Here is a 12,048-nt window from a genome sequence, read left to right as displayed (position 1 = left end):
TTCCTCTCCGAGTCCAAGCTCCAACAGTGCAACCAGTATCATCCACACCACCTGGGAAAACAAAGGAATTAAATGATCGATGTGTTCACAACAAGTCAGCCAATGGTGTTTTTTGTTATTGTTGTTGTTTTTTGTGTGTGTTTCCTGTATTTTTATTTTTAATCTGCCTTAGCTCAACAGCATGCAGAGTGCAGATAAGAAAACTGGGGTGTTTCTAGAAGCAATAATCCCCATGCTTTTGCTGCAGCTTTGAATATTGAAAGGATAATACAACTAAGTAAGCAACTGATTTCTTTTTCCATCTGGAATTAGCTCGAACTTTTATTTACATAGAAAGAAAAATTTGGAGCAGAACTGATTACACGCGAAAAGTCAATTGCATTCCACTCACAGGAAAAATCACTTACTTAAGTAGGCTACCTGAGAACCAAAAGGCTATGCTGATGGGTCAAAACACACTACAGGACACTGGGGCCAGGCCCTCCGCTGCACTGAATTAAAACCCATCCCTACACTCACCAAGGTGCAACCCCAACACAAAAAAACAGACACAGCATTTCAGCTTCAACACAGTTTTGGGAACTGATGGAAAGCATGCTTCATACTCAGCGAGGAGTGCTCAGGCTACACAAGACAGGGCTTCGAGCACCTCTTTGCCTACCAAAGAAGACCACCATCAGCACCTGCTTTGTTCCGATTCTAAACACTAACATCACAGCCCACATTGCCTGGGACACCTGATAAACAGAAGAGAAAGCAGCCATACCCTTTTCAAGCCATCCCTGCACGTGTCGCTCCTTGATCATCTGCAACCTCTTCTCAAATCCTCAACCGCTTCTGTGGAGAGCCTGCCATGGCACCTGCAAAGCAAGATGGATACCCTTCGCACTCACCTCGTGCTACTTGGCAGTTCTGCTCCAATCCAGCTCACAACCAGCCCACCCTTCTCGTGCTGCTCCTCAGAGTGCAGCTTGGCCCCACTCAGCCTGTGCGACACACCTGCAAAAGAGAAACAAAAGCATAGGCTGAAGCAGCACCCAAAGCCACAGCACAGCTGGGACAGTTACTCTCAGCTGCTCCCTTACCTCGGCCCCCTCACCTACCCTCAAGGAAGATGCTTCCATCTGCTCTCTTAGGCCAGCTACAACACCTCTAAAATATAAATAGGATTTTTACTGTACTTTGTGTAGTTAAGTAACTGCATTGACAACTGCACCCCTAAAGTACCTGCTACATCTGTTCATCGCTCACCTTGCCAAAAGCAGCTATGGTCAAGTCCCGTGTTGTACACTGTGTTTCACCTTAAACAAATTAAACAAAAGTTGCTTACCAAGTGCTGAACAGTTCCAGAAGGAACTCTTTCCTGTGACAGGTTCTTCCTAGGGTTTACACTCTAATGAGGACAGGAAAGAAATAAAAATAAACGTTTCAAAACCCCATATCTGTAAGCTTTCAAGATTCAACAGACCTCCTCAAGCACACCGTTCAAGCACTATGCACACAGCTGCTCACAAGCAGATATACTCTCCCAAATCCACAGCTGCCAACCACCAGACACGACTGTGCCAGCTGCCCTTCAGTACGTGCCCAGAGGCAGACCGGATGTCTTCGCCAACACAGTCCCATCAATGTATTAGTACACCCATGCACTGCCACATTAATCACTAACTGCCAGGCAGGACAGCTCCACACCAAACACGTACACACACAGGCATGCCACAAACACTACAAAACACACAACACTAGGCACAAGAAACATTGACCCCCAAAAGGAAAGCCCTATGGCAACAGCAAGTCAGATACAGGTGCTCTGCACCAGACCCCAGGAGAGACTCAAATGTCACGACACGCGACTGGAAGCAATTGCCAGAACTGGGATGATGAAGGCCTAAAAAGCCTGCCTTCAAGACAAGAGACCAGAGGGATGGGGAGTGAAAACCCCCTAAGAAGACACTTAGGAAATCAGTTCCCAAGCAAGAGCTCCTGATTTGGCCCAGATGACTTCTGCAAGAGTGAGGATGGAAAGAGATGTGCATCATATTCGGTTTGAGATCGCAAGACCTCAAACAGATCGGCACTTCAAGCAGCGACTGCAAGACAAGAAGTGCTCGGATCAGAGCCATGAGGACAAAACAAGCATTGAGGCCCTTCTGCACAGCTACCAAGTCGCCTGCCTGGTCAGTCCGGTCTAAAAAGCCAGGAGGATATCAAGACCCGAGAAGCACAGAACAGACACTGCAGAAGCAACACCACAAGACAGACAAACTGAAGGAAACTGTCCCGCCTGGTGCACGCACTCACGCTACAAAATAATCCTGCCTCTTCTATTAGCCTGCTGACCCAGCCACAAGCAGCCTGAACGTGACCCAGCCTCAACAACCCTCACAGTAGCACCAAGTATATTCAGCCAGCTGGCTCCATGCTGCTCTGGCTCCCAGCTCCCATTAACCACCCCACATATGCAAATACCAGGTGCCCCCCAACTTAGCTCTCAAGTTGCTGGATGGCAAAGTCCCACCGCCTCAAGAAATGCACGGGCACTGATTGTCATCTTAGTCAATTGCCAGGCTCATCATCAGCTGCAAAAACAGAGAAACAGCATTCACTAGGACGCCAGCCCCATTGCTCACCTTCTCCACAATGCTGACTACTACTGATGCAACATACGATTGTGCTCATGTGTTCCTCTCCGAGTCCAAGCTCCAACAGTGCAGCCAGTATCATCCACGCCACCTGGGAAAACAAAGGGATTAAATGATCATTGCGTTCACAACAAGTCAGCCAACTGCGGTTTTTTTGTTTGTTTGTTTGTTTTTTGTCTGTGTGTGTTTCCTGTATTTTTTTTAAATCAGTTTTACCTAAACAACGTGCAGAGAGCAGACAAGAGACCTGGGGTGTTTCTAGAAGCAACAATCCCTATGCTTTTGCTGCAGCTTTTAATATTGAAAGAACAGCACAACCATTCAAGAAACTGAAACTTTTTCAAATGGAATTATGTCAAACAGGTTCACCATCACTTGCAAAAACAGAGAACCAGCATTCACTAGCATGCCAGCCCTGATAGCTACCTCTTGGACAACGCTCACTGCTACTGATGCAAAATACAGTTGAGCAATACCCCTCTGTTACCAGCTCCTTTACCTCAGCTGCTCAGTAGCTCCACATGACAAATGGGCCCGGGCGGCGCCGCGCCGAAATGGGCCCGGGCGGCGCCGCGCCGAAATGGGCCCGGGCGGCGCCGCGCCGAAATGGGCCCGGGCGGCGCCGCGCCGAAATGGGCCCGGGCGGCGCCGCGCCGAAATGGGCCCGGGCGGCGCCGCGCCGAAATGGGCCCGGGCGGCGCCGCGCCGAAATGGGCCCGGGCGGCGCCGCGCCGAAATGGGCCCGGGCGGCGCCGCGCCGAAATGGGCCCGGGCGGCGCCGCGCCGAAATGGGCCCGGGCGGCGCCGCGCCGAAATGGGCCCGGGCGGCGCCGCGCCGAAATGGGCCCGGGCGGACTTATTCTGCAGAGAAGGTGAGCCTGCTCACTCTCTAGGCACTGCTGCACTTATGTGGTCAAGAAACTCTACGCCACAGTTTTCCAAAAATAATGTACCTTTTCTTTTTCTCCAGATCTTTTAATTACGTAGAAAGAAAAATCTAACAGCAGAACTGATTACACACCAAAAAAAAAACTAAATAAATTCCATACCACTCACAGGAAAAATCACTTACTTAAGTAGGCTACCTGAGAACCAAAAGGCTATGCTGATGGGTCAAAACACACTACAGGACACTGGGGCCAGGCCCTCCGCTGCACTGAATTAAAACCCATCCCTACACTCACCAAGGTGCAACCCCAACACAAAAAAACAGACACAGCATTTCAGCTTCAACACAGTTTTGGGAACTGATGGAAAGCATGCTTCATACTCAGCGAGGAGTCCTCAGGCTACACAAGACAGGGCTTCGAGCACCTCTTTGCCTACCAAAGAAGACCACCATCAGCACCTGCTTTGTTCCGATTCTAAACACTAACATCACAGCCCACATTGCCTGGGACACCTGATAAACAGAAGAGAAAGCAGCCATACCCTTTTCAAGCCATCCCTGCACGTGTCGCTCCTTGATCATCTGCAACCTCTTCTCCAAACCTCAACCGCTTCTGTGGAGAGCCTGCCATGGCACCTGCAAAGCAAGATGGATACCCTTCGCACTCACCTCGTGCTACTTGGCAGTTCTGCTCCAATCCAGCTCACAACCAGCCCACCCTTCTCGTGCTGCTCCTCAGAGTGCAGCTTGGCCCCACTCAGCCTGTGCGACACACCTGCAAAAGAGAAACAAAAGCATAGACTGAAGCAGCACCCAAAGCCACAGCACAGCTGGGACAGTTACTCTCAGCTGCTCCCTTACCTCGGCCCCCTCACCTGCCCTCAAGGAAGATGCTTCCATCTACTCTCTTAGGCCAGCTACAACACCCCTGAAATATAAACAGGATTTTTACTGTACTTTGTGTAGTTAAGTAACTGCAGTGACAACTGCACCCCTGAAGTACCTGCTACATCTGTTCATCGCTCACCTTGCCAAAAGCAGCTATGGTCAAGTCCCGTGTTGTACACTGTGTTTCACCTTAAACAAATTAAACAAAAGTTGCCTACTGAGTGCTGAACAGTTCCAGGAGGAGCTCTTTCCTGTGACAGGCTCCTCCTAGGGTTTACACTCTACTGGGGACAGGAAAGAAATAAAAATAAACGTTTCAAAACCCCATATCTGTAAGCTTTCAAGATTCAACAGACCTCCTCAAGCACACCGTTCAAGCACTATGCACACAGCTGCTCACAAGCAGATATACTCTCCCAAATCCACAGCTGCCAACCACCAGACACGACTGTGCCAGCTGCCCTTCAGTACGTGCCCAGAGGCAGACCGGATGTCTTCGCCAACACAGTCCCATCAATGTATTAGTACACCCATGCACTGCCACATTAATCACTAACTGCCAGGCAGGACAGCTCCACACCAAACACGTACACACACAGGCATGCCACAAACACTACAAACAAAACACACAACACTAGGCACAAGAAACATTGACCCCCAAAAGGAAAGCCCTATGGCAACAGCAAGTCAGATACAGGTGCTCTGCACCAGACCCCAGGAGAGACTCAAATGTCACGACACGCGACTGGAAGCAATTGCCAGAACTGGGATGATGAAGGCCTAAAAAGCCTGCCTTCAAGACAAGAGACCAGAGGGATGGGGAGTGAAAACCCCCTAAGAAGACACTTAGGAAATCAGTTCCCAAGCAAGAGCTCCTGATTTGGCCCAGATGACTTCTGCAAGAGTGAGGATGGAAAGAGATGTGCATCATATTCAGTTTGAGATCGCAAGACCTCAAACAGATCGGCACTTCAAGCAGCGACTGCAAGACAAGAAGTGCTCGGATCAGAGCCATGAGGACAAAACAAGCATTGAGGCCCTTCTGCACAGCTACCAAGTCGCCTGCCTGGTCAGTCCGGTCTAAAAAGCCAGGAGGATATCAAGACCCGAGAAGCACAGAACAGACACTGCAGAAGCAACACCACAAGACAGACAAACTGAAGGAAACTGTCCCGCCTGGTGCACGCACTCACGCTACAAAATAATCCTGCCTCTTCTATTAGCCTGCTGACCCAGCCACAAGCAGCCTGAACGTGACCCAGCCTCAACAACCCTCACAGTAGCACCAAGTATATTCAGCCAGCTGGCTCCATGCTGCTCTGGCTCCCAGCTCCCATTAGCCACCCCACATATGCAAATACCAGGTGCCCCCCAACTTAGCTCTCAAGTTGCTGGATGGCAAAGTCCCACCGCCTCAAGAAATGCACGGGCACTGATTGTCATCTTAGTCAATTGCCAGGCTCATCATCAGCTGCAAAAACAGAGAAACAGCATTCACTAGGACGCCAGCCCCATTGCTCACCTTCTCCACAATGCTGACTACTACTGATGCAACATACGATTGTGCTCATGTGTTCCTCTCCGAGTCCAAGCTCCAACAGTGCAGCCAGTATCATCCACACCACCTGGGAAAACAAAGGGATTAAATGATCATTGCGTTCACAACAAGTCAGCCAACTGCGGTTTTTTTGTTTGTTTGTTTGTTTTTTGTCTGTGTGTGTTTCCTGTATTTTTTTTAAATCAGTTTTACCTAAACAACGTGCAGAGAGCAGACAAGAGACCTGGGGTGTTTCTAGAAGCAACAATCCCTATGCTTTTGCTGCAGCTTTTAATATTGAAAGAACAGCACAACCATTCAAGAAACTGAAACTTTTTCAAATGGAATTATGTCAAACAGGTTCACCATCACTTGCAAAAACAGAGAACCAGCATTCACTAGCATGCCAGCCCTGATAGCTACCTCTTGGACAACGCTCACTGCTACTGATGCAAAATACAGTTGAGCAATACCCCTCTGTTACCAGCTCCTTTACCTCAGCTGCTCAGTAGCTCCACATGACAAATGGGCCCGGGCGGCGCCGCGCCGAAATGGGCCCGGGCGGCGCCGCGCCGAAATGGGCCCGGGCGGCGCCGCGCCGAAATGGGCCCGGGCGGCGCCGCGCCGAAATGGGCCCGGGCGGCGCCGCGCCGAAATGGGCCCGGGCGGCGCCGCGCCGAAATGGGCCCGGGCGGCGCCGCGCCGAAATGGGCCCGGGCGGCGCCGCGCCGAAATGGGCCCGGGCGGCGCCGCGCCGAAATGGGCCCGGGCGGCGCCGCGCCGAAATGGGCCCGGGCGGCGCCGCGCCGAAATGGGCCCGGGCGGCGCCGCGCCGAAATGGGCCCGGGCGGCGCCGCGCCGAAATGGGCCCGGGCGGCGCCGCGCCGAAATGGGCCCGGGCGGCGCCGCGCCGAAATGGGCCCGGGCGGCGCCGCGCCGAAATGGGCCCGGGCGGCGCCGCGCCGAAATGGGCCCGGGCGGCGCCGCGCCGAAATGGGCCCGGGCGGCGCCGCGCCGAAATGGGCCCGGGCGGCGCCGCGCCGAAATGGGCCCGGGCGGCGCCGCGCCGAAATGGGCCCGGGCGGCGCCGCGCCGAAATGGGCCCGGGCGGCGCCGCGCCGAAATGGGCCCGGGCGGCGCCGCGCCGAAATGGGCCCGGGCGGCGCCGCGCCGAAATGGGCCCGGGCGGCGCCGCGCCGAAATGGGCCCGGGCGGCGCCGCGCCGAAATGGGCCCGGGCGGCGCCGCGCCGAAATGGGCCCGGGCGGCGCCGCGCCGAAATGGGCCCGGGCGGCGCCGCGCCGAAATGGGCCCGGGCGGACTTATTCTGCAGAGAAGGTGAGCCTGCTCACTCTCTAGGCACTGCTGCACTTATGTGGTCAAGAAACTCTACGCCACAGTTTTCCAAAAATAATGTACCTTTTCTTTTTCTCCAGATCTTTTAATTACGTAGAAAGAAAAATCTAACAGCAGAACTGATTACACACCAAAAAAAAAACTAAATAAATTCCATACCACTCACAGGAAAAATCACTTACTTAAGTAGGCTACCTGAGAACCAAAAGGCTATGCTGATGGGTCAAAACACACTACAGGACACTGGGGCCAGGCCCTCCGCTGCACTGAATTAAAACCCATCCCTACACTCACCAAGGTGCAACCCCAACACAAAAAAACAGACACAGCATTTCAGCTTCAACACAGTTTTGGGAACTGATGGAAAGCATGCTTCATACTCAGCGAGGAGTGCTCAGGCTACACAAGACAGGGCTTCGAGCACCTCTTTGCCTACCAAAGAAGACGTCCATCAGCACCTGCTTTGTTCCGATACTAAACACTAACATCACAGCCCACGTTGCCTGGGACACCTGATAAACAGAAGAGGAAGCAGCCATACCCTTTTCAAGTCATCCCTGCACGTGTCGCTCCTTGATCATCTGCAACCTCTTCTCAAATCCTCAACCGCTTCTGTGGAGAGCCTGCCATGGCACCTGCAAAGCAAGATGGATACCCTTCGCACTCACCTCGTGCTACTTGGCAGTTCTGCTCCAATCCAGCTCACAACCAGCCCACCCTTCTCGTGCTGCTCCTCAGAGTGCAGCTTGGCCCCACTCAGCCTGTGCGACACACCTGCAAAAGAGAAACAAAAGCATAGGCTGAAGCAGCACCCAAAGCCACAGCACAGCTGGGACAGTTACTCTCAGCTGCTCCCTTACCTCGGCCCCCTCACCTACCCTCAAGGAAGATGCTTCCATCTGCTCTCTTAGGCCAGCTACAACACCTCTAAAATATAAACAGGATTTTTACTGTACTTTGTGTAGTTAAGTAACTGCATTGACAACTGCACCCCTAAAGTACCTGCTACATCTGTTCATCGCTCACCTTGCCAAAAGCAGCTATGGTCAAGTCCCGTGTTGTACACTGTGTTTCACCTTAAACAAATTAAACAAAAGTTGCTTACCAAGTGCTGAACAGTTCCAGAAGGAACTCTTTCCTGTGACAGGTTCTTCCTAGGGTTTACACTCTAATGAGGACAGGAAAGAAATAAAAATAAACGTTTCAAAACCCCATATCTGTAAGCTTTCAAGATTCAACAGACCTCCTCAAGCACACCGTTCAAGCACTATGCACACAGCTGCTCACAAGCAGATATACTCTCCCAAATCCACAGCTGCCAACCACCAGACACGACTGTGCCAGCTGCCCTTCAGTACGTGCCCAGAGGCAGACCGGATGTCTTCGCCAACACAGTCCCATCAATGTATTAGTACACCCATGCACTGCCACATTAATCACTAACTGCCAGGCAGGACAGCTCCACACCAAACACGTACACACACAGGCATGCCACAAACACTACAAAACACACAACACTAGGCACAAGAAACATTGACCCCCAAAAGGAAAGCCCTATGGCAACAGCAAGTCAGATACAGGTGCTCTGCACCAGACCCCAGGAGAGACTCAAATGTCACGACACGCGACTGGAAGCAATTGCCAGAACTGGGATGATGAAGGCCTAAAAAGCCTGCCTTCAAGACAAGAGACCAGAGGGATGGGGAGTGAAAACCCCCTAAGAAGACACTTAGGAAATCAGTTCCCAAGCAAGAGCTCCTGATGTGGCCCAGATGACTTCTGCAAGAGTGAGGATGGAAAGAGATGTGCATCATATTCGGTTTGAGATCGCAAGACCTCAAACAGATCGGCACTTCAAGCAGCGACTGCAAGACAAGAAGTGCTCGGATCAGAGCCATGAGGACAAAACAAGCATTGAGGCCCTTCTGCACAGCTACCAAGTCGCCTGCCTGGTCAGTCCGGTCTAAAAAGCCAGGAGGATATCAAGACCCGAGAAGCACAGAACAGACACTGCAGAAGCAACACCACAAGACAGACAAACTGAAGGAAACTGTCCCGCCTGGTGCACGCACTCACGCTACAAAATAATCCTGCCTCTTCTATTAGCCTGCTGACCCAGCCACAAGCAGCCTGAACGTGACCCAGCCTCAACAACCCTCACAGTAGCACCAAGTATATTCAGCCAGCTGGCTCCATGCTGCTCTGGCTCCCAGCTCCCATTAGCCACCCCACATATGCAAATACCAGGTGCCCCCCAACTTAGCTCTCAAGTTGCTGGATGGCAAAGTCCCACCGCCTCAAGAAATGCACGGGCACTGATTGTCATCTTAGTCAATTGCCAGGCTCATCATCAGCTGCAAAAACAGAGAAACAGCATTCACTAGGACGCCAGCCCCATTGCTCACCTTCTCCACAATGCTGACTACTACTGATGCAACATACGATTGTGCTCATGTGTTCCTCTCCGAGTCCAAGCTCCAACAGTGCAGCCAGTATCATCCACACCACCTGGGAAAACAAAGGGATTAAATGATCATTGCGTTCACAACAAGTCAGCCAACTGCGGTTTTTTTGTTTGTTTGTTTGTTTTTTGTCTGTGTGTGTTTCCTGTATTTTTTTTAAATCAGTTTTACCTAAACAACGTGCAGAGAGCAGACAAGAGACCTGGGGTGTTTCTAGAAGCAACAATCCCTATGCTTTTGCTGCAGCTTTTAATATTGAAAGAACAGCACAACCATTCAAGAAACTGAAACTTTTTCAAATGGAATTATGTCAAACAGGTTCACCATCACTTGCAAAAACAGAGAACCAGCATTCACTAGCATGCCAGCCCTGATAGCTACCTCTTGGACAACGCTCACTGCTACTGATGCAAAATACAGTTGAGCAATACCCCTCTGTTACCAGCTCCTTTACCTCAGCTGCTCAGTAGCTCCACATGACAAATGGGCCCGGGCGGCGCCGCGCCGAAATGGGCCCGGGCGGCGCCGCGCCGAAATGGGCCCGGGCGGCGCCGCGCCGAAATGGGCCCGGGCGGCGCCGCGCCGAAATGGGCCCGGGCGGCGCCGCGCCGAAATGGGCCCGGGCGGCGCCGCGCCGAAATGGGCCCGGGCGGCGCCGCGCCGAAATGGGCCCGGGCGGCGCCGCGCCGAAATGGGCCCGGGCGGCGCCGCGCCGAAATGGGCCCGGGCGGCGCCGCGCCGAAATGGGCCCCGGCGGCGCCGCGCCGAAATGGGCCCCGGCGGCGCCGCGCCGAAATGGGCCCCGGCGGCGCCGCGCCGAAATGGGCCCCGGCGGCGCCGCGCCGAAATGGGCCCCGGCGGCGCCGCGCCGAAATGGGCCCCGGCGGCGCCGCGCCGAAATGGGCCCCGGCGGCGCCGCGCCGAAATGGGCCCCGGCGGCGCCGCGCCGAAATGGGCCCCGGCGGCGCCGCGCCGAAATGGGCCCCGGCGGCGCCGCGCCGAAATGGGCCCCGGCGGCGCCGCGCCGAAATGGGCCCGGGCGGCGCCGCGCCGAAATGGGCCCGGGCAGACTTATTCTGCAGAGAAGGTGAGCCTGCTCACTCTCTAGGCACTGCTGCACTTATGTGGTCAAGAAACTCTACGCCACAGTTTTCCAAAAATAATGTACCTTTTCTTTTTCTCCAGATCTTTTAATTACGTAGAAAGAAAAATCTAACAGCAGAACTGATTACACACCAAAAAAAAAACTAAATAAATTCCATACCACTCACAGGAAAAATCACTTACTTAAGTAGGCTACCTGAGAACCAAAAGGCTATGCTGATGGGTCAAAACACACTACAGGACACTGGGGCCAGGCCCTCCGCTGCACTGAATTAAAACCCATCCCTACACTCACCAAGGTGCAACCCCAACACAAAAAAACAGACACAGCATTTCAGCTTCAACACAGTTTTGGGAACTGCTGGAAAGCATGCTTCATACTCAGCGAGGAGTGCTCAGGCTACACAAGACAGGGCTTCGAGCACCTCTTTGCCTACCAAAGAAGACCACCATCAGCACCTGCTTTGTTCCGATTCTAAACGCTAACATCACACCCCACATTGCCTGGGACACCTGATAAACAGAAGAGAAAGCAGCCATACCCTTTTCAAGCCATCCCTGCACGTGTCGCTCCTTGATCATCTGCAACCTCTTCTCCAAACCTCAACCGCTTCTGTGGAGAGCCTGCCATGGCACCTGCAAAGCAAGATGGATACCCTTCGCACTCACCTCGTGCTACTTGGCAGTTCTGCTCCAATCCAGCTCACAACCAGCCCACCCTTCTCGTGCTGCTCCTCAGAGTGCAGCTTGGCCCCACTCAGCCTGTGCGACACACCTGCAAAAGAGAAACAAAAGCATAGACTGAAGCAGCACCCAAAGCCACAGCACAGCTGGGACAGTTACTCTCAGCTGCTCCCTTACCTCGGCCCCCTCACCTGCCCTCAAGGAAGATGCTTCCATCTACTCTCTTAGGCCAGCTACAACACCCCTGAAATATAAACAGGATTTTTACTGTACTTTGTGTAGTTAAGTAACTGCAGTGACAACTGCACCCCTGAAGTACCTGCTACATCTGTTCATCGCTCACCTTGCCAAAAGCAGCTATGGTCAAGTCCCGTGTTGTACACTGTGTTTCACCTTAAACAAATTAAACAAAAGTTGCCTACTGAGTGCTGAACAGTTCCAGAAGGAGCTCTTTCCTGTGACAGGCTCCTCCTAGCGTTTACACTCT

At 52.8% G+C, this 12,048-nt stretch overlaps 2 long non-coding RNA genes across 3 annotated transcripts; both read right to left on the bottom strand.

Moving 5' to 3' along the window:
- Nucleotides 1–398: 398 nt before the first annotated feature.
- On the bottom strand, nucleotides 399–2,734 carry LOC140003114 (uncharacterized). Its single transcript, XR_011811097.1, has 5 exons — nucleotides 2,668–2,734; nucleotides 1,252–2,579; nucleotides 1,104–1,152; nucleotides 943–999; nucleotides 399–860 (listed from the first exon to the last, which is right to left on the bottom strand). It is a non-coding gene; the product is annotated as an uncharacterized lncRNA (long non-coding RNA).
- A 1,777-nt stretch (nucleotides 2,735–4,511) lies between these two features.
- LOC140003034 (uncharacterized) lies at nucleotides 4,512–11,721 on the bottom strand. 2 transcript variants are annotated; one of them, XR_011810964.1, is made up of 8 exons: nucleotides 11,420–11,721; nucleotides 9,754–9,819; nucleotides 8,338–9,665; nucleotides 8,190–8,238; nucleotides 8,029–8,085; nucleotides 7,853–7,946; nucleotides 5,979–6,044; nucleotides 4,512–5,890 (listed from the first exon to the last, which is right to left on the bottom strand). It is a non-coding gene; the product is annotated as an uncharacterized lncRNA (long non-coding RNA). The 2 variants fall into 2 exon arrangements; XR_011810965.1 differs by having other exon boundaries at nucleotides 8,417–9,665; nucleotides 11,420–11,719.
- Between the last annotated feature and the right edge of the window lie 327 nt (nucleotides 11,722–12,048).

Source organism: Anas platyrhynchos, chromosome 8 (assembly GCF_047663525.1).
Source record: "Anas platyrhynchos isolate ZD024472 breed Pekin duck chromosome 8, IASCAAS_PekinDuck_T2T, whole genome shotgun sequence".
Classification (NCBI taxonomy): Eukaryota; Metazoa; Chordata; class Aves; order Anseriformes; family Anatidae; genus Anas; species Anas platyrhynchos.
Note: the sequence above shows the minus strand (reverse complement) of the source record. Positions and strands in the feature narration are given on the sequence as shown.